The sequence below is a fragment of the Balaenoptera borealis genome (genome assembly GCF_965194805.1).
Source record: "Balaenoptera borealis genome assembly, chromosome: 9".
Classification (NCBI taxonomy): Eukaryota; Metazoa; Chordata; class Mammalia; order Artiodactyla; family Balaenopteridae; genus Balaenoptera; species Balaenoptera borealis.
The window spans coordinates 57,406,225-57,429,164 of record NC_138873.1 but is presented as its reverse complement, the minus strand read 5'-3'; the positions used below and the strand labels follow the sequence as shown (position 1 = coordinate 57,429,164).

The following is a 22,940-nucleotide window of genomic DNA, read 5'->3' as shown; positions in this document are numbered from 1 at the left end:
GAACTTAGGTTTAAAAAAATATTTTAAAGCTAAAAAAGATGAAGATGTATATTTACACAATGTAATATTATTCACTGGACATAAATATGAATGGATTGCAGCCAAAATAAAGATGAATAATAGAATTATTGGACATTATATGGAATGAAAAATACAAGTTGTAGAGGACTTAGTCCCATTTTTACAATGCTCAAATAGCATCAAAGCTAAGCTATGTATTATTTAGTAATACACAAATAGGTGGTGAAATGGTATTCAAAAAGGAGGCAAGAAAAATGATAAATACAAAAATCAGGATAATGCCCCCAGTGGGAAGGCAGAGTTGGGTTTGGGGGGAAGGTAATAACATCCTAGGGTTTAACTTAATGGTGGGACCACAAGAGTTAGTGTTATAATCATGGTTTGTAACTTACGTAAACATATATTATTTTGGAACCATCAAATACTACATAATAGAAAAACCTAAAAGACAGTAGTTAATTTTCTGCCTGTTCAACATTGTATTTGCCTTTGAAGAAACTAGTGAAGTGGGAAATTTAGGCAATTAAGTAGTTGTTATGTCTGTATGAGATCAAATCATAGGCTTACTGAAATTTTTTTTTTTCAGGTAGGGCATCTTGTCTTAAACCTTCATAGTTTGTTCCACTTTTTAATCTTCATTTCAAAGGGAAGATCACTTCTGAACAATTTAAAGCACATAAGAGAAAACTAAATTTAACAAATATTTATTGAGTTCTCACATTACCTGTCAGATGACATTGGATACTGCTGAAGTTCCAGAGTAAGTAAGATGCATTTCTGCTCTTCAGGATCTTGAAGTTCAGTAGGGACATGAGACTGGGTGCATCTGACTATAATTCCAATTAGTACAAATTCTGAGAACACAACGTGTTAGGTAAATTTAAATGAAGGGAGTCCTTGAGAATACTTCATCTCTTAAGAAAATGTGAATAAAGCAAAGCTTTATATCAGAGCTTGTGTAGAAAAACATGAGACTTTACTTTTGTCTACTCTTTTTGCTTTATTTCATAACCTTATATATTCTTCATCCTTAGCAATTTCTTTTTTTAAGTTATTAAAGAGTTAAAAAGGTTATTAAAACTTAATAAGTTTTAAGTTAGTAAAGGCAGCTGTCTCATTTCCATGAAATACTGAGATATAGCTATTCCAAAGGTATATTTATATCAGAGACTGTTGGCCTGGATGACATTATAATTTATTTTTATTTAATAAGTCCTTTCCCTTATTATAAGGGAAATAGAGGAAAAAGGAAATTTACTAAGTCTAGGAATCAGTTTGGTATGCTGAAAATAGCATCAAGATTTAGAGAGACTTTGTTTGAATTCCATCTTTGACATTTTCTGTCTATATGACTTAAGGTAAATTATTTAACTTCCCCAAGCCTCAACTTCTTCACCAGCAAAATGGAGTTGATAATACCTCCCAGTCAGAGCTGTGAGGATTAAATTTTATGATGTATACAAAGCACGTAACCAACCTGACCACACTGGCTGTTATTTGTTTATAACCACTGTAATGCCGGATAAAATTAAGGCCCTTTAAAGATAAGGCCTTCAGTGTATGCAAATTGGATTTTTTAAAACGCTGAACCATTAATTCCCTAGTTCTGGAACACTGTATGCCCTGAGTGACTGAATTCATAAATGAATTAACCATTAAAGTTGAAAGTCGAGGATGTTTGAAGACTACTTTCTAATTTAGCTACCAGCAAATATCTTTTTAAACAAAAATGTGCAGTTATCTTTCTGCCCTGAACTGAAAGCTTAGGAAGAAGTTATGGAGAAGCTCAGACTACCTTGTCTCTGCAGCCTGGGATGGAATGGGACACAGAAGGTGAATGATTCTGGTAGAGGGTGAAGAATCTGGGAGAATTTCCATCTGCCTCTGAATTAGATATTAACCTTGGCTTCATTATTTAGTTTGAAGTCCTGCCTGTAAATTCCAAAACATCAAGGGTATTTATAATCAAACAGAAAGCAACACATTCATTCCAAATGATATTTGAATTATTTGCAATTTGGTATTTTCTGCTCTTGCTTTGCCCTCTTAGAATGAATCATTGGAGTTGACTGTAGAAATGTCACTACTGTGTGCACAGCACAGTGCAAAAAATGTAGTTTACATTTCAGTCTCTTTCTCCTGTCTATTCTGTTCAACCAACTTTCCAAAAAAGAACCATTCATGAAGTATTTTAAATTTGCAATGCTTTGCTACTTGTTTAGAAGTACTTGCGAATTTCTTCCAAATCTGTATTTATATAATTATAATTAAGCAGCTAAATTTTTTCTCATAGTATTTTTATTAATTTAGAAATATACATTTAATTCCTATTAAATAAATGACTATCTCAGTTTTTATAGAGGTATAGGTAAACTTATTTCAATGATATTTAAATGTCTTTTTGTTTATACCTTTTTAAATAAAATCAGTACCCATGACCTAGTAATTAGAAGCATGTAAGGCAATTCTGAGTCTTTGTAAGCAAAAGTTTGGAAGGTTTTGATTCTATCAAACATCTCTACAAGCCGTTTGGCTCTTTTGAGGTGGGAGAGGGATGGTGAGAGGAAAAGATATTTAAAATAAATTTAGCTTTCAAAAACTTTTTTTTCACAAGTTAAATAATAGTTTATAATTCTAATTACACATTAGTTTGTGACAATGGTTTGCTTCTTTAACAGCAAAATATTTCAGAAGTACTCAGGCAGACCTGAGAATTTTAATCCTAGGTTATTTGGAAAGTAAACATCTAAATATTTTAAAGGAACATTGATGACAGACAAACTTTGATTTCTGTTAAAGAAAGTGATTCTGCAATTATCTGGAACTTAGCCAAATGTGCAACAGATATATCTCCTGAGGAGTGGCTTAAATCTTTTTTGCTTTTTGAACCTGCTTTCTAGGAGCAAGGAAGACTCAGCCCACCACTAAGTGGTAGAACATACAAGTTTGGAATTATTTTTCTGTTTTCTGCCGTACCTTAGCTGAATTTTAGAAATTGTATTACATTTCATCTCATTGTAAAGGAAACATGATTAGCTGTGGAATTGCTGTATTGACATACATGATTCCTTTGGGTTTCAAAGATTGCATCTTTAATCCTATGATATCTTCTGTAGATTACCTATCTTGGCCTGGAGAAAATGGCATTTAGATGTCACCAAGCAATTCATAATCTATGGACTTGTACACATGCATAGAAAAAAATGTATGTTGAAAATGAACTTTCAACATATTTATCAAGCCATTGGTTGCAGTAATATAACACATGATAATATTATTTCATACATGAAGAAACTTGGTACATATATCTAGGCCTCTTGTAGTTAAAAGGCAGGAATATTTAATTCAACTCTAGATTCCAAATAAAATCATGATAGTAAAGTTACTTGGGAATACAATTAATATTAGTTTCATAACCTACTAACTTACTACTCAGAGTGTGTTCCATGAACCAGCAGCATTGCTATTTCCTTGCAGGTTGTTAGAAATTCAGCTTCTCTGGTTCCAACCCAGACTTACTGAATCAGAACCTGCATTTTAACAAGGTCCCCAGCTAATTCATGTGTACAAAGAAGTTTGAGAAGCACTGGTTTTATAGAAACTTAGTGGTCTTGTGGCACAAAATTGTTACTAAAGAAATGTGAAGATTGTGTAAATGTTGAAAGTATAATTAATATCCACATTAAAATATCTATGTTTATAAGTTGTATTGTTTAAAACTGGACAATTACTTAAGATGGGCTATGCACAAGCTTTTTAAACTGATAGAGTGTGCAATAAAAGAAAGTATTAGTTAATTCAAGGTTGAATACTGGTAAAATTTGAAAAGACAGACTGTAAACTATATGAAAATCAATAATAATTGATTTAATAGTCATTCAGTAATAATTCCACATATGAAAACTAAGCCTGTATAGCATGGTACCTATTTGTATTGGTCAATTTTAGCTAAAATTGAAAGGTAAAACTATATCTAACCTACTGATGAAGTAATGTGAAAAGAAATGGAAATTGCTTGTTGCAGCAATTGAAATTATATCTCATTTCATATAATTATACATTTAAGGAAATGAGAATAATGGGTTAGCTGTATATGGAACAAGCAGCAATTGTGCATATAAATAAAAAATGAACATGGCTAACACTCATGACATGTTAGCCTTTCTGTGCTTTATACAACCCCTGGCATGACAGAGAGCTTTTTCTCAGGTTTAACAGAAATAGTGCTGTCGAGGATTCTGCCCTGGAAGGAGAAAAGGAGGCATATTGTGAAAGGCTGCACCAGGGTGGGTGTGATGGTGCTATTCTCAGGCTTCAGGTGCTGGGATTGTAGCTGCAGCAGTTCCAGTCCCATCATCCTCTCAAGCTGCCTTTGTTCCCAGCAAAAGTGTCCCTGTGTCCTATTGGCTCACAATCTTTTGGTTTGGTTAGGAAAGGTCATGGTCTGAGAGATGGGGAGGAGTAGATCTTTAAACAACCACAATAAAATAGGGCTTTGGTCACCGAAAAATGTATAATGCATTCCAGGCAGGCAATGAACACAAAATATCCAGTAGAGTAGGACTCATAAAAATAAAATTATTGACTAAAAGATGAGATATCCTGCTTTTTATAATGCAAATCATGTGGTGACCTCATCAAATCAGCTAATATACTAAGTGGAAACATTACAGGAAACTTGTAGGAATTTTTATAAACATCCAGTTACCTGGGCTTTAGAAAAGTTGCTCTGGCACCAGAGTAACTTATGGGGCTGAGAATACTGATTATGATTACCTTACAACAATGGGAGTACTTTAAGAATTTATATATCATCAAAAGCCCTCTATTCAAGTAAGATATCATTAGAGTTTAAATTGTAGTGAGTCTCATACATCTGTGCAATATAATGGGGACAGTACTAGATAAAGATTTATTACATGACCTGGCTTCTTGACCTTTAACTAGCAAGTTACTTAGTTTCTGCTCCCTTATTTGTTAAGTAAAACTTTGGGGAAGATCTTTAAGATCCCTTCCAATTCTGTAAAACTTATGATAAAATTGTTTGAAGCAGCACAAATAAAGTTAATATCAAGTACAGTAAAATTCCCTTTATATAGAGAAATATAAATGCAATCATTATTTAATGTTTATTTAAAATGTAGATGTATAGCATAGCTCAATGTATTAAGCATTTTTGACTCCCAAGAAGTTTACAAAATATATACACTTTCTAATAATTGAAATTTATCATTAGAAAGACATAAATCTAAAAAAAACCCAGATTATTATCTCAAGTTTTCTCTGCTAGGAAATTAGCAAAATGCAATTAGAAAATGGCGGTACTCATTTCTAAGACTATTTTTCCTAATAGTTATGTGGTGAAATAACTTTGAGATATTTTAAAGTAATCTTACTTATGATTGGCATATACACTGGTTTAAAATGATTAGTTTAAAAATGTACTGAATTTTTAATGAAACCACCTCTGATCAAGTATTGGATTAGTAGCATAATTCTTGACATTTTGGGCAAAAATAGAACAGAGAAGTGTAAACACTAATTATTGGTTGAATAGTAAAGTGGAACTGGGTAACTACCCAAGGAAAGCAGTCTATAAAAAGTCAGGCCCTAAAAGTGTCATTTGCTAAAGCCATGGTTCCTAAAATTATTTTTGTTGAATACATTTATTTGTAAAAAATACACATATACATATATGCATACATAAAATATCTTTAGGATATAATTCTATTTATTAATGAGTAATATATACATGTCCTATATTATGTACATTATATAATATGCGAGGTAGAAATTTAAAAGGATAATGATGAAATAACTGATATTTTAAAAAGAATTTATTACTTTCATTCATGATATACACATTTTTTGTTATGACTAAAATATAGAAATGGAATAATACTAACATTTTTGTGAAGCAGTGCAGTAGAATATGAATCATTATTTTTAGAAAATTAACTTTGAAGTGCAGGGATTGAAAGTCTAGTTCTAAAGTTTGGTTTATTGGTTTTAATGGCTATCATAACTGAAAAATGATTCCTCATAAAGATATATAGATCCAAATGAAGAAAGAAAATTGTTGGCCAAAAATTATACCAAGGTTTTTTTTATTGAAATCCAGTTGATGAATTTCTATCTCAATTGAAGTCAATAAGTTGTTCTTATAAACTAATTACAAGGTGTTAGATTTATATATTCTTAACAACCTGGTTTAAAATCCTGTGAAACATTTCATACAATGAAGATATTTCTAAACACCTACTTTTACTACGTTCTCTTCACAGTAATAACTTTTTCAATAAACAACTGTTTTTTCATTTGGCCATAATATAATCAGCAAACATCTGCCTGGCACAGATGATATTTATGGTCACCCCCATCTCAAAACAAAGTATTATAAATATTCACTGTGTTTTAAAAGTCTTGTTTTCAAATAATTAATTGCTTTGACAACATCCTGTCACACTTGGAAAACTTCTGGCTTCAAATTCCTTGTCATAATATTTTGCCTGTGATTAATGTAAACAATGACTTTATGTGTGCTGCTATTGCTGTATCCTAGCTTTGCTTTTTTTTTTTTTTGAATTCTAGTCAGACTTACACCCTGTCATTTGTTAAACAGTCTTTCCATAGAATATTATTTTTCAAGGAGCTCATCTAATGTTAAGATTATAAATTCTCTAATGCAACTTTCTTTTAGTGGTTAATAATAGAAAGTAGAACATGTATTTTATTGAAACAATCTATCTAATACCCCAATCTGAGATATGTTAGAGACACTTAATGTTTGAGTCTGCTGTGTAGCAATCCTACCACTTAAAAAGGAATGAAAGTGGTGACAATGGAATAGAGGTCTTTTTCAGTGGAACAAGATTACGATGGTAAATTATACCTCTAACAAGGATACACAGTATAGAAACGTGTAAAGCAATGATCACATTGCTTTTTCAGTGGTTTTTTTTTTTTTTTTTTTTTTTTGAGAATAAAGTAAGACAGCTCTTTTGGGTAGATTCACAGAAACATGGAAATTTTGAAATGACATATATAATTTTTGAAGACATCTTGAAATTTTAGTTCCTGAAAAAGATGAAACAGGAAATGTTTTCTTAATAGTACACTGATCCCTTATAGTTTAAGTAACCTGAAAGGAGGCTGTCTATATTTTATATGCTGTTCATTTACATGCATATAGCTATAATTACATATAGACTTTCTTAGATTCAGTTAGAAATTTGGCTGCCTTCCCAGCAAAAGGCAAGTATATGAAACTGAATTTCCTCATCTGTTTAAACAAGTTGGCCTTCTCAACCCTTAAAATATGTATGTATATATTTCAATGATAGCACATCTTTTTACTATATTTGATAAATTCACACTCAGAAAAACAATCTGTGTTTTGACTCTGGTAATTAATAATATGTAGTCTTGTGTTCCAAGCTAGACTTCTTTTATGCAACAAATGGGCCAAATTCTCAGGTCACTATATAAGCAATGGTCAATTGCTTCTTTTTCTGGAGTACATATTCTGTCCCCTGCCCTTTCTTATTTTTTTAAAAAATTAATTAATTAACTTATTTATTTTTGGCAGCGTTGGGTCTTCATTGCTGCACGTGGGCTTTCTCTAGTTTCGGCGAGTGGGGGCTACTCTTCGTTGCGGTGCGCGGGCTTCTCATTGCGGTGGCTTCTCTTGTTGTGGAGCACGGCTCAAGGCACGTGGGCTTCAGTAGTTGTGGCTCACGGGCTCAGTAGTTGTGGCTCGTGAGCTCTAGAGCGCAGGCTCAGTAGTTGTGGCACACGGGCTTAGTTGCTCCGCAGCATGTGGGATCTTCCTGGACCAGGGATCGAACCCGTGTTCCCTGAATTGGCAGGCAAATTCTTAACCACTGCACCACCAGGGAAATCCCATGCCCTTTCTTACTGAATAAGTTGTTAAGGTACTTACTTTCATCATTTTTACTTTTCATTTAACAAATCTGAATATTTTACAGGACATGTTATAATAGTAATGCGAGGCTTTGTGGAGGATATGAAACTATGGAGAAGAGCCAGCATGTTGTAGAGAAAGGAGAGCAGGTTTAAAACCAGACTCTAAGTTGAAACCTGAATTTCTCACTTGGTAGCTGTGAAACTTTAGGAAAGTTGCTTACCTTGTTTAAGTCTCAGTTTGCACATCTAAGAAGGGAAGTTAGGTGTTAAAAGAACTAAATTATAGGATATGAAAAGGGGTCCTCACAGGAGATAATCAAGAAATTGTGTGTGTATCTTACTGTTATAAATTCAATGAAAATTTGAGCCAATTTTTTTCTCTTACTAAAATATTAAATATGGTATTTATCTTCCTTTACCTTTAAGTCCAAGCATTCCAGAAAAGGTTTCCAACTGTAGATATATTGTACTTTAAAACAGGCAGCATGATGTGCTTTAGTCAAGAAACAGTCAAGTGGGCAAATACAGTTTGACTTTTAAACCTCTGCTTTAATTACTGAAAATGTGTTGCTTTCTAAGCAGATGTCGAGTCATATTTATTAGCTTCTTCTGAAGTATTGTATGTTACTGGCTGTGATTTTACTCAGTGCCTTTTTGTTTCTCAAGCGATATTTGGCTACTTAATAAAGAATCTCATTAACAGGCTAAAGATACCTTAAAAGATATGTGTAGCAGAGAGCAAGTTTCGGTTCCAATAGTCATAGCGCATGTTAACTATTTTTTCTTGCACAGTTCTCACAGTTAGGAATTGACTCCTTGTGTCTGTTATCTCCCATACAATTATGTGATTATTTTAAACTGCAACCTTTTCAACCTAAAGCTAATCTTTAGCCATAAAAAAATAAATGTTTATTTCTTACAAAAAGAGCCATTATGAATGTTTTTTAGACCCTAAGTGTTTTGAGTTATTAAGATTGCAAGATAAAGTGTTTATTGGAGTGTGTCTTGTTGTTAAGATAAATATGTTGGCAATAAAGTTTTCAAAAAGTACTATAGCAAGTGTTCGTTTAATTGTAGTTAGAGAAAACCATCACTGTTAATGTATTGCAGCATTTAATGACACTTATGAGTGTGATAAAAGCAAAAAGCACTTTCATTAGCTAAAAAGATGGAAATGGGTTTGGGTCCTACTTACTATTTAGGAGCATTACTTTCTCATGTACTCTGAACTTTTAGCATGTATAATTTTGTTGTTGTTAAATATGTTGTCAGCTAACCAGCAAAGGTTTATTGCACACCTTTTCTGCAGTGTATGTTATGGTAGTTATGCAGAGCACAAAGACTGTAAGACAAGGTAAGTTGCTTCCCATCACATTGGAGAGGTAATAAATTCTCTGCATGAAACAGATAGCAATAGTGGCTGATATATGAGTAAGTGATGAACAGCATTTCCCAAAGAATTCTATGAAATGCTATTTCCTTGAAATGCTTTGAGGAAAATATTCTATTGCCAAATGTGTTTGGGAAATGTGACCCAATATATATCTCTTTTAGAGATTTACAGTACACTCTAGCATATTAAAGAGTCTGAGAAGGCCTGCAATAAAGAAGCCAGCAAAAATTATTTGGATAAGCAATTTTCCAAGCTTATTTGACCATGTCCCGAGTATCTCCTGTAGGAGCCTACTTTAGAAAATGCTCCTTGATTTAGAGTCTAATTAATCCAACAGAGCATCCCCTTAAAGCATGGGAAAGCTTACTTTCTATGATGAAATGCTGATGTAAAAACAGTCATATTAAAAAATACATTATTGAGGGCAGTGGAAATTGTTACAACTTTTTGGGAGGTAAGTTTGGCAAAACATGCAAAAATATAAAATATAAATGCCCTTTGGCCTTAGGAATCATACTTCTAGACATTTACCTATGTTTGAAAGCTTTTAATGGCTAAGCCTTACTTCTGAACTAAGGATAATCTCATCAGCATGCCATTCAATATCCTCCACAACATTTCCCAGCACACCTTGGGATATACCAGCATACACAAGATGTGCTGCCGAGATGAAAAGTAGAGACAGATTTATGGAGGCTGGAAAGGTTGGAAGAAGTTTCATGGAGCAGGTGGGACTTAAATCAGCCTCAGTGGATGGGCAATATTTTGATAGAAGAGGCATCGTTCTACAGTTGATACTCCAGATTCCAAGTCCAAAATGAGCAGTTGGCACATTGTGAAGTTAATTAAAGACTTTTTTGGGGCATGGGGTTGGGCGCTAATGGCGCTATTATATGCAGCATTTGAAGAACTTTATTACATTTTACTTAGTCCACAAAACCATTACATGCAATGAGTGTTATTATTTTCCTTTTTTATGTACATAAAGAGACTGAGATTTCATATAATCTTCCTTGGGTTACACTGCTAATGAATGTTAGAGATTCATAATCCCATCTCTTAGCCTGCATTTTGGCCACTTCCTTGTATTGGTATAGAAAGGTAATCTAATTAAGCCCCAGAATACAAAGTACCTTCTCTATCTCATTCTTAAGGGAAAGTATGATTTCTTTTCTGTCATACTACTACCCACATTCTTTGACTGAGTTATCGATGGGATATAAAATAATAGAAAGCATTATGAATCACCCCTGTTGCTTGAGTTACGATTGTAGATATGCATAAAAAAGTATCAAACTGTGTAAATTTTGAACTTCTTTTGGTTCACAGTGGAACCAGTCAAGTTGCTTATCTGAGCCTTTATTTGACTCTCTCTTAAGGAATTTTATAAATTTCTATTTCTGTAGGGTACATCTGGAACAGTTTTGATGACTTGCCTGTGTTTTTCTTTTAGTACAATCAGCTAGAATTGAAACTGAAGTTTGGTTTATGACACAGGCTAATCTATGTATTCTCTACCGCAGAATATGTGAGAAAGATATCTATCTGAAAACAATGACTGGAATATATAAATTGCCTCAAAAATCACAGGGAGCCTATGAGGATTCCAAAGTTTTTCTGACTTTTTCTTTTTAGTCCAGTGTTATTAATAAACTGTTAATAATGAGGATCATGTTTAGAAAACTAAAATAATATTTGAAGTTATTATTTTCTACATTATTATAAATGGAAGAAAAATATTTTTCATCCCATAGAATTCTAAATAAGTATCAATATTTTTCATGCTTTTTCTGAATTTTCATAATTTATGAAAATTTTCATAATTTATTATCCAAGGGATTTTTTTCTCTAACATTAAGCACTTTCTTTAGTGTTTGTATATTGTTTCATACATCAAGCTAATACATGAGTTGTTTGATAGAGCTCATAAGCACCAGAAGTAATAGGTACAGAGGATGGAGTAGCAATTAATAAACAGCTATTATATGTTTAATATTATAGGTATTGAATAACCAAATAAGGACAGGAAGAAAAAGGTACTTAGAGAAGAGAATACAATCAAAACACTGGTTATTTTATGCTTCTGAGGTTCTCAAATCTCACTGGATGTAGTAAAAATGCCAGGGACTTCATTTTTCTGGTGTCCAATTTCATTTGGCATTTTGTTTGCAACTCCTTTCTGAGAAAATGTATTTGATAGTAAGCAATCTAAATAAGAATTTTTAAAATGCAAGCAGGGACTTCCTGGTGGTCCAGTGGTTAAGGCTGGGTGCTTCCAATGCAGGGGGCATGGGTTCGATCCCTGGTCAGGGAACTAAGATCCCACATGCCATGTGGCCTGGGCAAAAAAATTAAAAATAAAAAAAAATTAAAAAAAAGAATGAAAAAAAATTGCAAACAACCAAGTGATCACATAGACTAAGAGTAAAACACAACCTCCCAGCTATTCTCAATGTACATACTGTGCAATGAGAAATGACATTTTTACAGTACCACTAGCAGAGCAGTGTCTTGAGGTCTTAAAAAAACCTCAATTTTGTTTACGATTGTTTTCATGGAAAATATATTCAATTATATTAAAAGTTTTCATAACTACTAATTTATATATTCATGACGTACCATGCATTGCTATACCATGTTTTGCAACAAAGAAATTCAATTTCTAGAAAAGAAATTTTTTTTTCCATAGTTAAAAAGTTTATTAAATAAAAGAAGCAAAATTGCAATATTTGACCATGCTAGTTTCTTATTACTCAGATAATTATACATACGGTTTTTCAGAAAAATAAGATTTCTAGAATAGAAGATTTACACCCAATTCCTATAATTAGTTTCTCTAAAGAAGTGAAAGCATAAAAATTACTATTTCAAAGATAAATGTTCAATTTCTAGTAACTAGAGTTGCCACATCTATTCTGGCTGAGAAAAGGAAACTATTGTATAGACTAAACTTCATCTAGTTTTAGTAGACTTTGTTTTTTAATAGCAGGTCAGTTTACTGGGATTTATTAAAAATAAAATTATCAAGACAAATCATTAATTTTATTAGCAAATGAACACTTATAAGATTTTTTTCCTGTGTGTTTTCAAAAGCATTATTTTATGGAACCATTAAAAGCATCTTCATGCAAACTTCTGTGGGTTTTTTTGGTTGTTTATTGTTTCTGTTCTCAAATATTTTACTGCATTAATTGGCAGAACAAAACTATTTTCCATAATGATTGAAGTTTTTAATCTTCAATTTTTCAAGTTGAAGTTTGATTAAGTTAAATAATTGGTTAAAAATTAGCAAAGTATTGATTAGAAATTTAGTAGACTTGTTTTAAGATAAGATTAAGTGAAATAAAATAACAAGGTACTTTTAATTTAAAGCAGTTATACAGAGGATAAATGTCTAGTTTTCTTAATACTAAATTAGAGTTATTCTGAAATAAGTTGTGATGTGAGATAAAGTAACTACTCCCTCTTTTTCTCTGGATTATGCATTTTGGAGAGATGATAGGAAATAACCAAATAAAAGGAGCTCAACTTTATTTTAATCCACATATAAAAAAAAGAAAGTTTGACATTTAAAGTAAGACAGAGTATTTTTTATATTTAATGAGATTTCAGTGATCATGTTGGGCATTTGTTTTTATGAGTATTCTGAAGGTATTATGGAGAAAGTGTCTCCTTAGAAGTTCTATCACTGTAGATTAGATATGTACCTCACATGTCCTTAGAAGCTATCAGAATTTTAGGGCTAAAAAGACCAGTTTGAACAAACTCCCTAGAAACTAATTACTTAGTGTCTTTTGCAGCAATTTAAACCATGAAGTTAATTTTACTGTTTCTTAAAAGCAACTGTCATCTTTGATGCCAGGCTCATTTTTCTGCTTGACAGACCAGATCCTCTCCCCTTTCCTGCCCCTTTCATTTACCTAGTTACTGTTCATCCTTTAGGTAGATTTGTATTAGTCTGGATCAGCTAGATTATGATGCATTAAAAAAGAAAGACCAAATCTCAGTGGCTTAGCATAACAAACATTTATTTCTCACTCACAAAAGCCTGTTGTCGATGGAGGTGGCTGTCATGGGCTGTCATGTCCTTCATGTGATCTCTTTGTCTTCCAGTTGCTTCCATCCTGTTGTACCTCCATCTTAACACATGATTCTGCAATAGGAAGACTACAGGGAAAGAAAGCATGAAAAATTAGGCAATGCTTTTTACGTACTTCTTTCTGGAAGTGTTAATTTGCCCACATATCCAGGAAGGAGAATGCTGGTAGGCATTAGTAATATCTACCAAACACAGCTTAAATAAAACATTTGTGTATCTTTTCTTGACCACTGCCCTCTCCCCTGATCTTCTCCAGAAGCTCTCTTAACATTTTGTTTTTTATTTTTCATAGTCATTATCATAATGAATTGTTTCATTGTCTGTCTTTTCCCATCTAGACTGTAAGCTCTGTGACTTCTGGAACTACATCTATTTTTGCTAACAGTTTTATTCACAATAACTGGCATATGATAAGCAGCTACATATATATGTTGTTGAATAAATGAACTAATGGTTTTCCATGACCTGCAGTCTTCCAGTTAGAATGCTAAGTGATTAAGTTGGATCTGTGTTAATTTCTTTTGACTCTCCCATGGTTCCATGTATGATGGTGTGTACATAGTATGCAATAAGCTAATTATTTCTTAATGGATGAATCAAGTATTTATTTAGTAAATATTATGTTCCTAACACTATTCGAAGAAATCTAAGGAAAGGATATTTCAGTGCAAGTAGGAGGAAACGGTTGCTCTTGGCAGCCAGATAATTTTTCTTTAAGATATTTCTTCCCTACCCAATTAACAAAACACTTTTTGTAGATCTACTATGATAAGACTATACTAGGAGCTTGCTGGAAGGAAATGGGAGAAGGGGATTCAAAGATGAATGAGGCAAGATCTCTGTCCTGAAAGAGTTGACCACTGATTGAGGATAAGATATAAATACAATCAGGGCTGTTGCAAAAAGCAGTATAGCATAAGGGATAAGAGATAAGACTATGATTCATAGATCAACTCTCAACAACATCTTCAAGTTAGAGTTATCAGGGAGGGTTTTATGGAGGAAATAGCATTAAATCTGAGCCTTAAATGCTTGGGCATGTTGAGGAGGGTGGAAGGCCATTCCAACAAAGGAGAAAATACAGAGACCCTCTATTATATACTCATTGATTAAATTGTTGTGATAAACATGGGTGATGCCCATCAATATTCTGTTCTTTTCTTCTTGCTGTAAAAACAGAAGACAATGTTTCTTAATTCTTTTAATGTTAGGTGGAGCCACAGGCTAATTCCAGAGCTTTGGTAATAATTCCCCTTTTACTTTTTAAATGTCTGATAGCTTTAAAGGACCAATTCCTGAACTTCAGAGAAGAGCAAGCTGTTGAAATCATTCATACATTTTAATTCTCTGGTTTTAATTTCCTTATGCTTTAGGATGAGTCAGGCTTCCCTGTTTTCCTATACCCACTTGATACAAAATGTGTATTGTGAATTTCAAACATGACGTGGGTGAGCAACTTTATGAAAATAATGTGCGTGTGTAATTACACGCTGTCAATTCTGTTATGTGAGGGAGGATTATCAAGTTCACATGTTAATCAGGCACATAGTTTCCCATTTTCTTTTCCTGAGTATTAGTGCTGTTTTAAGGACTATATTATGTGGTGAATAAAAAGAGAGGAAAGCAAATACCACTAGTGCGGTAGAAACTGTGACATAGTGAAGGATATAATAAGGTACAACGAGAGGCATTGAGATCGTGGAAGTTAGTGTGCATGAGCCAGAAGATGAAGCTGGGATGATGGCTGGAAAAGCAGCAGGGTAGAAGTGATTCTCTAGATGTATGCACAGACCAACTATTCTATCTTGGACCTTCTCTGCCCAGTCTCTGCACATGGCTCACTTCCTGTTATCCCCCACAATTACCCTTGACTTTAGTTCAGAAAAGAGAGCTTTTCTCACTGTGATCTTTATTCTTAGTAGGGTAATGATTTGCTTCAGTTTTCACTTTTATAACATAATTCATGATTTAATAACTTTATATACTTTTAAAAACTGATACTTATTGGCAGCGTTTTTAAAAAAATAGAAAATTAAGTGGTAGCATGGTTATAATTTCTAATAATCACGGTAGATATATAAAACTGTACACAATTGCTTATTGTTAAATGTTAGACCAGAAAGAAAATAAGCATAAGTCAGCGTGTTTCAACTCGTTTGCTGAGACACTTGTTGGATAATCCAAAGACATGAAGGTAGCTGCTCTATTACATTCTCTCACCTTACAAATAGAGGATTAAATAATGGCTGATATATTAATTAGTACTGATTTTCTAATTCCAGATGTGTAGCTGGAGAAAGTAATTTTCTTCTACAGATCTTTCTCAACTTACGATGGGGTTTTGTCCAAATAAACGCATCGTTAAGTTGAAAGTATCGTGATTCAAAATGCATTTAATACACTTAACCTACCCAACATCATAGCTTAGCCACACCTACCTTAAAAGTACGTTATTAACCTACTTAACTAGTTGGGCAGAATCATCTAACACAAAACCTATTTTATAAAAAAGTGTTGAATATCCTATGTAATTTATTGAATACTGTACCTAACGTGAAAAGCAGAATGATTGTGTGGGTACAGAATGGCTGTAAGTGGATCGGTTGTGTACCCTCATGATTGCATGGCTGACCAGGAGCTGTGGTTCCCTGCTACTGCCCAGCATCACGAGAGAGCATCATACTGTATGTCACTAGCCCGAGAAAAGATCAAAATTCAAAACTTTTAAGTATGATTCTGTCTGATTGTGAATTGCCTTGGCAACATTGTGAAATTTAAAAATCAATAAGTTGAACCAACATAAATTGGGAACTGTCTGTGGGTGGGTGGGCTTCATACAGGGGATGAAGACTCAACACTTAATGCTGCCTACAGCCTCTCATGGCACCCAGAAAGGACGATCCCTGAGCAGAGAGGTAGGTAAGGGTTACAATTTCTCATCCCGACACACAGAACTTAGCACAAGTTAATGGCTTAGAGGGAGTAAATGCAGTGACCCTCCTCAGGCCATGGGCTCTGTAGAAAGCTGTGTCCTTTCCTGGGGTTCAGAGAAGGCAGCTTCTCTTAGCAAGTTCCAGTGGGTACACACCAGTGTCACAGATCTGACCTGTGTCCCATCGCCTCAGGCTATCCCAAAGTAAAGGCTTTCAGGTTCTCTTTCTATTGGGTTCAAGAAAGTGTGGCCTCTACTCTTTTAGAGTGGACAGATCAAAGACATCGGGTGTCCAGCACATCAAGGATGGCATGGCGGCCTAAGTGTGTCCCCTACCCCCTAACCCCAAGCAAAAAACAATCTGCTCAGCCATTTAGAAAAGTTAACTCTAAACCAGTCACACACTTAGACACAGAGTACTGCAATCCAAATCAAAACTGCTGTATTATGATCAAACTCAATCAACTAATTTTAGATTAGAGGCCTGTAGACAATAAACGAAAGGAAGTCTCCTTACAAAATGGTATCTGCTTAAGAATCCTCTAAAGCTCAGCAAAAGAGAATGGTTTCAGGGACCTTTTATCAAGGCAGATATATTATGGTGACAATAGCGTCGGAACTAAAATTTGGAATGAAAATTGACTAAAAAGTCCATTTTCAACTAAAAAGTCAACTTTCAGTTACCAGAAGGGGTGTTTTCTCAGAACACGTCAACCACTTTTTGATTTTGTGATTTTGATGAAGGCCAGTCTTGCCTGTTAGTTTGCATCGCTTTGTGGATAATGTCAAGCTGTGCGCAGAGGTATTCCTGGTGCTCTTCAGATCTCATTAGGAACAGATGCCAGCAGTGGCCACATCTATGAGTTCATTTAAGGACGTGATGGCTCATATTTTAAAGGCACAGTCCAGATGCACAGTTCAGTAACATTCTGTAGAAAATAATAGGCAAAGAGGTGCTCTTTCCTTACCCACCCACTCTCTTCCAAGGAAAATTTAGCAAGTGGCGACTGGTGGGTAATTATGTGTTTAAACCTTCCCTCTAGAACAAAACTGTATATTAGAGTCCTTTAAGTAGTTAATTCTTCCAAAGAGCAGTTTTTTGTTTTTGTTTTTGTTTTAATTAATTAATTTATTTATGGCTGTGTTGGGTCTTCGTTTCCGTGCGAGGGCTTTCTCTAGTTGCGGCAAGCGGGGGCCACTCTTCATCACGGTGCGCGGGCCTCTTACTATCGCGGCCTCTCTTGTTGCGGAGCACAGGCTCCAGACGTGCAGGCTCAGTAATTGTGGCTCACGGGCCTAGCTGCTCCGCGGCATGTGGGATCTTCCCAGATGAGGGCTCGAACCCGTGTCCCCTGCATTGGCAGGCGGATTCTCAACCACTGCGCCACCAGGGAAGCCCCCAAAGAGCAGTTTTAATTGACAGTGTCTTCCAACAAAGCGTGGAGAGGTGGCGTGGAGTTGGTAGGTATGTGGGCTATGGCATCAGACTGCCGATTTGGTTTCCCAGCTCTTCCACTCAGTGTGATGGGTCATTCTGCACAATTTCCTGAACCTACCTTTACCTAGTTTCTTCAGCTGTAAAATGTGAATAATCATAGAGTTCTTGCAATGAAGATTAAATGAGCTAACACATATAGAGTGCTCAGGAAGGTGCCTGGCACTCAGGTCGCACCTAGTAAATATTAACTATGATACTATTACCTAATTATATTTGAAACCTATGGGGCCATAGATGTTGGAATTAAGAATATTTTAGATTTTAGAAGTTACCTCTACCTGTATTATGGAATACCCACTTTAGGTTCTGGGACAGCAGCTTTTAATCAAACACTTTGATATGTCTGCAGCAGAATCTGTACAATATTCATACGACATGGGATGAATAAAAATTATAAAGAGCCTTAGGTCAGTTCAAGTTTGGTTTTGCTACGAAACAAGTTACCAAGAAAACCTTTTTTTTTTGTTAGAGATTTTTTTAGATTTTTAAATTTCAGATAAGGAATTGTGGATCTCTGTTATGTTTTCTTATGTCCCTAAGCCAAAACAGAGCCAACAACAGGATGGCAAGCATCCTTGAAAAGACAGGAGCAGACCCATCTTCTGTGGTACTTAAAGTATTGCTGATTAAGGCCTCACTGTGGGGTAAGGCTGGCTTATATGAGGGCCTTAATATTCAGTTTGGACTGAACAGATATCACACATGGAATGAAAATGTGTGATATTTTCCACTAAAATCTCTCTGCTTGATTTTCAAAAAACATGTTCTTACAATCTGGTCTTGCTTCACTACTTCAGAGATTTTCCTCTATAAAAGACAGGGCTGCTTCCAGCTGGATCTCATGTCCACAGAAGCATCTGGTTTTGCTCAACCCATTTTCTTCCAGAAAGCTACAGGGCTCTACTGATGCCCAGAAGCAGGGGCTCACCCCCAAGGTTCCATGCGTACATCCAGGTGCCACATTGTTCCGTCTCGCTCGCTATAGGCAAAGATAATGCCTACGTATGGTCGTGTGGGCATTGAGGTTTACTTGAAAATTTGATTTGAAGTTCTAGATAAGAAAATGTCAAACATCTACCTAATGCTGGTATGTCCAGAAACCATAACTCATTTTGTTTCTTTCCTCCGTTATGTACATTTACTATATGATGGTGTTACTAATTCATGGCATTCTTTTGGTTATGAAATTTAAGGTAAGATAAGGAAAGGACTTTATATAGTACTCAACTAGCACTGAGAACAGTTAATTTGCTAAACATGAGGTTGGGTGATGCTATGGCTTAGTCTATGAATATCTTCTCTTAAGGGCAAAATCTATGCCTTTCATTTGGTCTGATTAATGGTCCAGATGGAGTGTTAAGCTGGATTTCTTTCTCATCAGCAAAAAGCTGGAGTGCCTAGGGGCCCCATGCTTATAGACATTGAACTTGCATTATCATTCATTTATCTTTTTTCTCTATAAATTTCAAAATTATCTTGGGGTTCACTGATGATGGCAAAACTCAAAATACAGTTCACACAATTCAATTTATGTGTCTCCTTCTGTTTTTTAGCTTCTTGCAAAAGAACACCATCAGCGAATTAACTTTGTAGAATTTTGCTTGACATTTAGAAAAATGATGTCTAAATGAAGGTATTTCCATCCAATAATTCCATTATAGTCTCCAAGACTCACCACTCATTAATTGATTTTCTAATTGCTTTATGAGAAATTGTTATTTGATAGGTTTTTCTCGTTTTTCTTTCTAAAGTCATTGACAGTCGCTAATTTGCTTACTAGATAATTTAAGTTACATAATTTATCTGAGCATTTACAAATAATTTCAACATGCTGAATTCTGAATTGCCCTTGTGATATAGTGTTCTCTGTTGGTCTATTTTTGATATTCATTAATTCAACCGTTTATTCAACAAACAAGTTTTGAATGTTTATGATGAGCAAGGCATTGATCCAAGTACTGTGAAATCTATAAAAAGAGTTGTTGTCCTAAAGGAGCTTATATTCTATTAGGGGTAGAAGACTAAGATAATTAGAATTCAAGGTCGAAAGTGATAAATGCAGAGGACTGGGCAAAGACCTGTGGGAATTCAGAAGGATGGAGATCATTTCTGAGTGGGGATTTTAAAAATGGTTTAATGGAGGAAATTGCATTATGTGGCATATCAAAGGATAAATACAATTCATTTTTCATTAAAAGTCAATTAAAATATTACCTTTTTTTGTCCATCAAGAGAAGACTGACTAAGAAATAACGATACACTTCTAAAATTAGACTGACGTTAAAAATAATCAACGACCAGTACAATGTGTACACTGACAGTTCAGAATAGATGTCTGACTTTTTAGAATGGACAGCTGCCATCCTATGTGCAATACTGGCTGAATATGAACCTTATCTACAATGGAATATATAATAATTAAAATAATGATGCAAATTTACATTTCTTAACATGGAAAGATGCCTGCAACATGTTGTTGCATAAAAAAGGCAAGTCAAACAGTAACATGTATAGTGTGAACTATTGGTATAAAATTATATACATATGTTGATATCTGGAGAATTGTCTGAAAAGATGTTCAACAAAAGTTGACTAGCATTTCAAATGACTTTTACCTACTCTTTGTATTTTTCTATTTTCTTTGAATCATTTACAGTGACTATGAGTCAATTTTCCAAAAGAAATCAAGTAATTTAAAAGTCATTATGTCAAAAGTCATTATGAACACTATTTTAACCATTAGTGATAAATTAGTGAAGAACATGGCAATTAGAAGGAAATTATGGCTATGTTTGTATATTCATGAATCCAACTTGGTGGGAGCAGAGAAAGGATGAAAAGATGGTGAAGAAAAGAGGTGACATCAAGTCAGAAAACTAATTGTTGGAAAATCCTGGAAAGCCTTAAAAATACAAATTTGACTTTATGTGATTGGCACATGTAGAGAGGGGAAATTGTGATTTTTGAGCTGAGTAATGAACACTAAAAATTCTTCATTTAGAAGTTGTTCTGAAAACAATCTTTAAAAGGGATTTTTGGGGACCGAGACTGGAATTAGGAGGAATACTTAAGAGGTTAATGCAGCAACCTACAAGGGAGTCAAGGAGGACATGGGATTTGACAGGGGCAGTAGAGATGCAAGAGAAACATAGGTACTAGAATTTTTTTGGAGAGAGGATGAACAGAACTTACACAATGTCAAGGTCAGGAAAGCAAAGGAGAAGGAGTCACTGACTAAGACTGGTGGTGTTAGTCTAAAGAAAGAGTATTTTAAAAACTACAGGTTTATGAGAAAAGTTCAGAGAAATTAGGGAATGTTAGATCTGGAAGTCACCCTTTATTTCTTCTCTCTAATTGGATGTAGGAAAATGAAAGGGAGGTTAAGTGACTCTCAGCAAAAGTTTTACAGTTAAAGGTTGAGTTGAGATACATTGAGTTTGAAGTGCCATAGGATACTGAATTGGGATATATGATAAACCCATTAGAAATATGTTTTGAGAGCTCCATCAAGCACCATCTTTCCCTTTAGTAAAAATTAATGACTCCTCTGTGGTCCCATAGAATTATGCGTAGGTATAACGTTTACTAAATTATATTTTATTTATTCATATTATTGGTTTCCATTGATATGTATATCTTGGGAAGGAAGGGACCATGCCTTATTCATTTAAAAAGTATGTATACAGTGCTTGATCCAGTGCCAGTACTGTAGGCACTCAAAATTGTTTAGCTGAATAAATAAGAAAGGTAGCAAGGAACATATAGACTTAAGAGTCTTCCTAGAAGTTGTAATAGAACCTATGGGGTGAAAGTCCTCAAGAGAGACCATATAATTATAGAAGAGCTCCCTTTGGTTGAGCTCACCCACCCACATGGGTATAGGTATACTACTTATTTACTGGAGACTTCCAAATATATATTTATAGCTCTCATCTCTTTCCTGCACTAGAGATAAGCCAAACTGCATTCTGAATAATCCCCTTAAATCAAGAATTCCAACACTGAATGAATCATACCTCTCCCTATTCAGTCTGTTTCTCCTTCCTAAGTCTTGTTTTGGTTGATTGCACTACAATGCAATATATCAGAAATCTGGGAGTTGGGATTTCCTCATGCCCGCAAAACTAATTCTTCTTCTATTAAATGTACTTCCTGAACATCTCATAACTGTATACTTCCCTCTGCCCTCACATTCTCCTGCTGCTTCTCATTGATTCCAGTTCTCATAATTGATCAACTGGAACACTGCAATAACCCACCAACTTGTCTTCCTCACCTCCAGTTTTTGTTTTTTTTTTTTTGTTTTTTTTTTGTTTTTTTAATACATTTATTTATTTATTTATTTATTTTTGGCTGTGTTGGGTTTTCGTTTCTGTGCGAGGGCTTTCTCTAGTTGCGGCAAGCGGGGGCTACTCTTCATTGCGGTGCACAGGCCTTTCACTGTCGCGGCCTCTCTTGTTGCGGGGCACAGGCTCCAGACGTGCAGGCTCAGTAATTGTGGCTCACGGGCCCAGTTGCTCCACGGCATGTGGGATCTTCCCAGACCAGGGCTCGAACCCGTGTCCCCTGCATTGGCAGGCAGATTCTCAACCACTGCGCCACCAGGGAAGCCCAGTCACCTCCAGTTTTACCTGTGCCCTAAGCCCCCACGATTAGAGAAGAGAATTATCTTTATAAAACACAAATATAATTTTATTTATTTCTTTAAAAATGCAGCAATGGTTCTAAATTGCTCAGATTACAAATCACACACCTCTGTGTGGCAGGGTGTCTGCTATGTTTTGGTCTGTCTCTCTAATTTCATTACTAACTTTTACTCACCTCTCCAACTGTACTAACCTAGTCACAGCTCAAACACTCCATGCAATTTTGTACCTTGTTTTTTTTTTTTTTCACACACACACACTGTATTTTATTTTTACAAGAGATAAATAGACTGACACCAAGCATTGTACATGGATGACCACAACCAAAGCAACAATGATTGCAATTACCAAACATGAAACACACTCATACTATGTCATAATATTGACATTCAGTCCAGTAATCCTCCACTGTAACAGCTCCTTTA

General features: G+C 34.7%; 1 protein-coding gene and 1 long non-coding RNA gene across 10 annotated transcripts in view; one reads left to right on the top strand and one right to left on the bottom strand.

Moving 5' to 3' along the window:
• The window catches only part of GRIK2 (glutamate ionotropic receptor kainate type subunit 2), a 640,648-nt gene that overhangs the window by 123,531 nt on the left and 494,177 nt on the right, over window positions 1-22,940 (top strand). The window lies entirely within an intron of this gene.
• LOC309634828 overlaps window positions 1,082-22,940 on the bottom strand; it is a 41,590-nt gene continuing 19,731 nt past the window's right edge. The window contains exon 2 of the long non-coding RNA XR_014248452.1: window positions 1,082-22,744. This is a non-coding gene — a long non-coding RNA (uncharacterized lncRNA). The remainder of the gene's footprint in view (window positions 22,745-22,940) is intronic.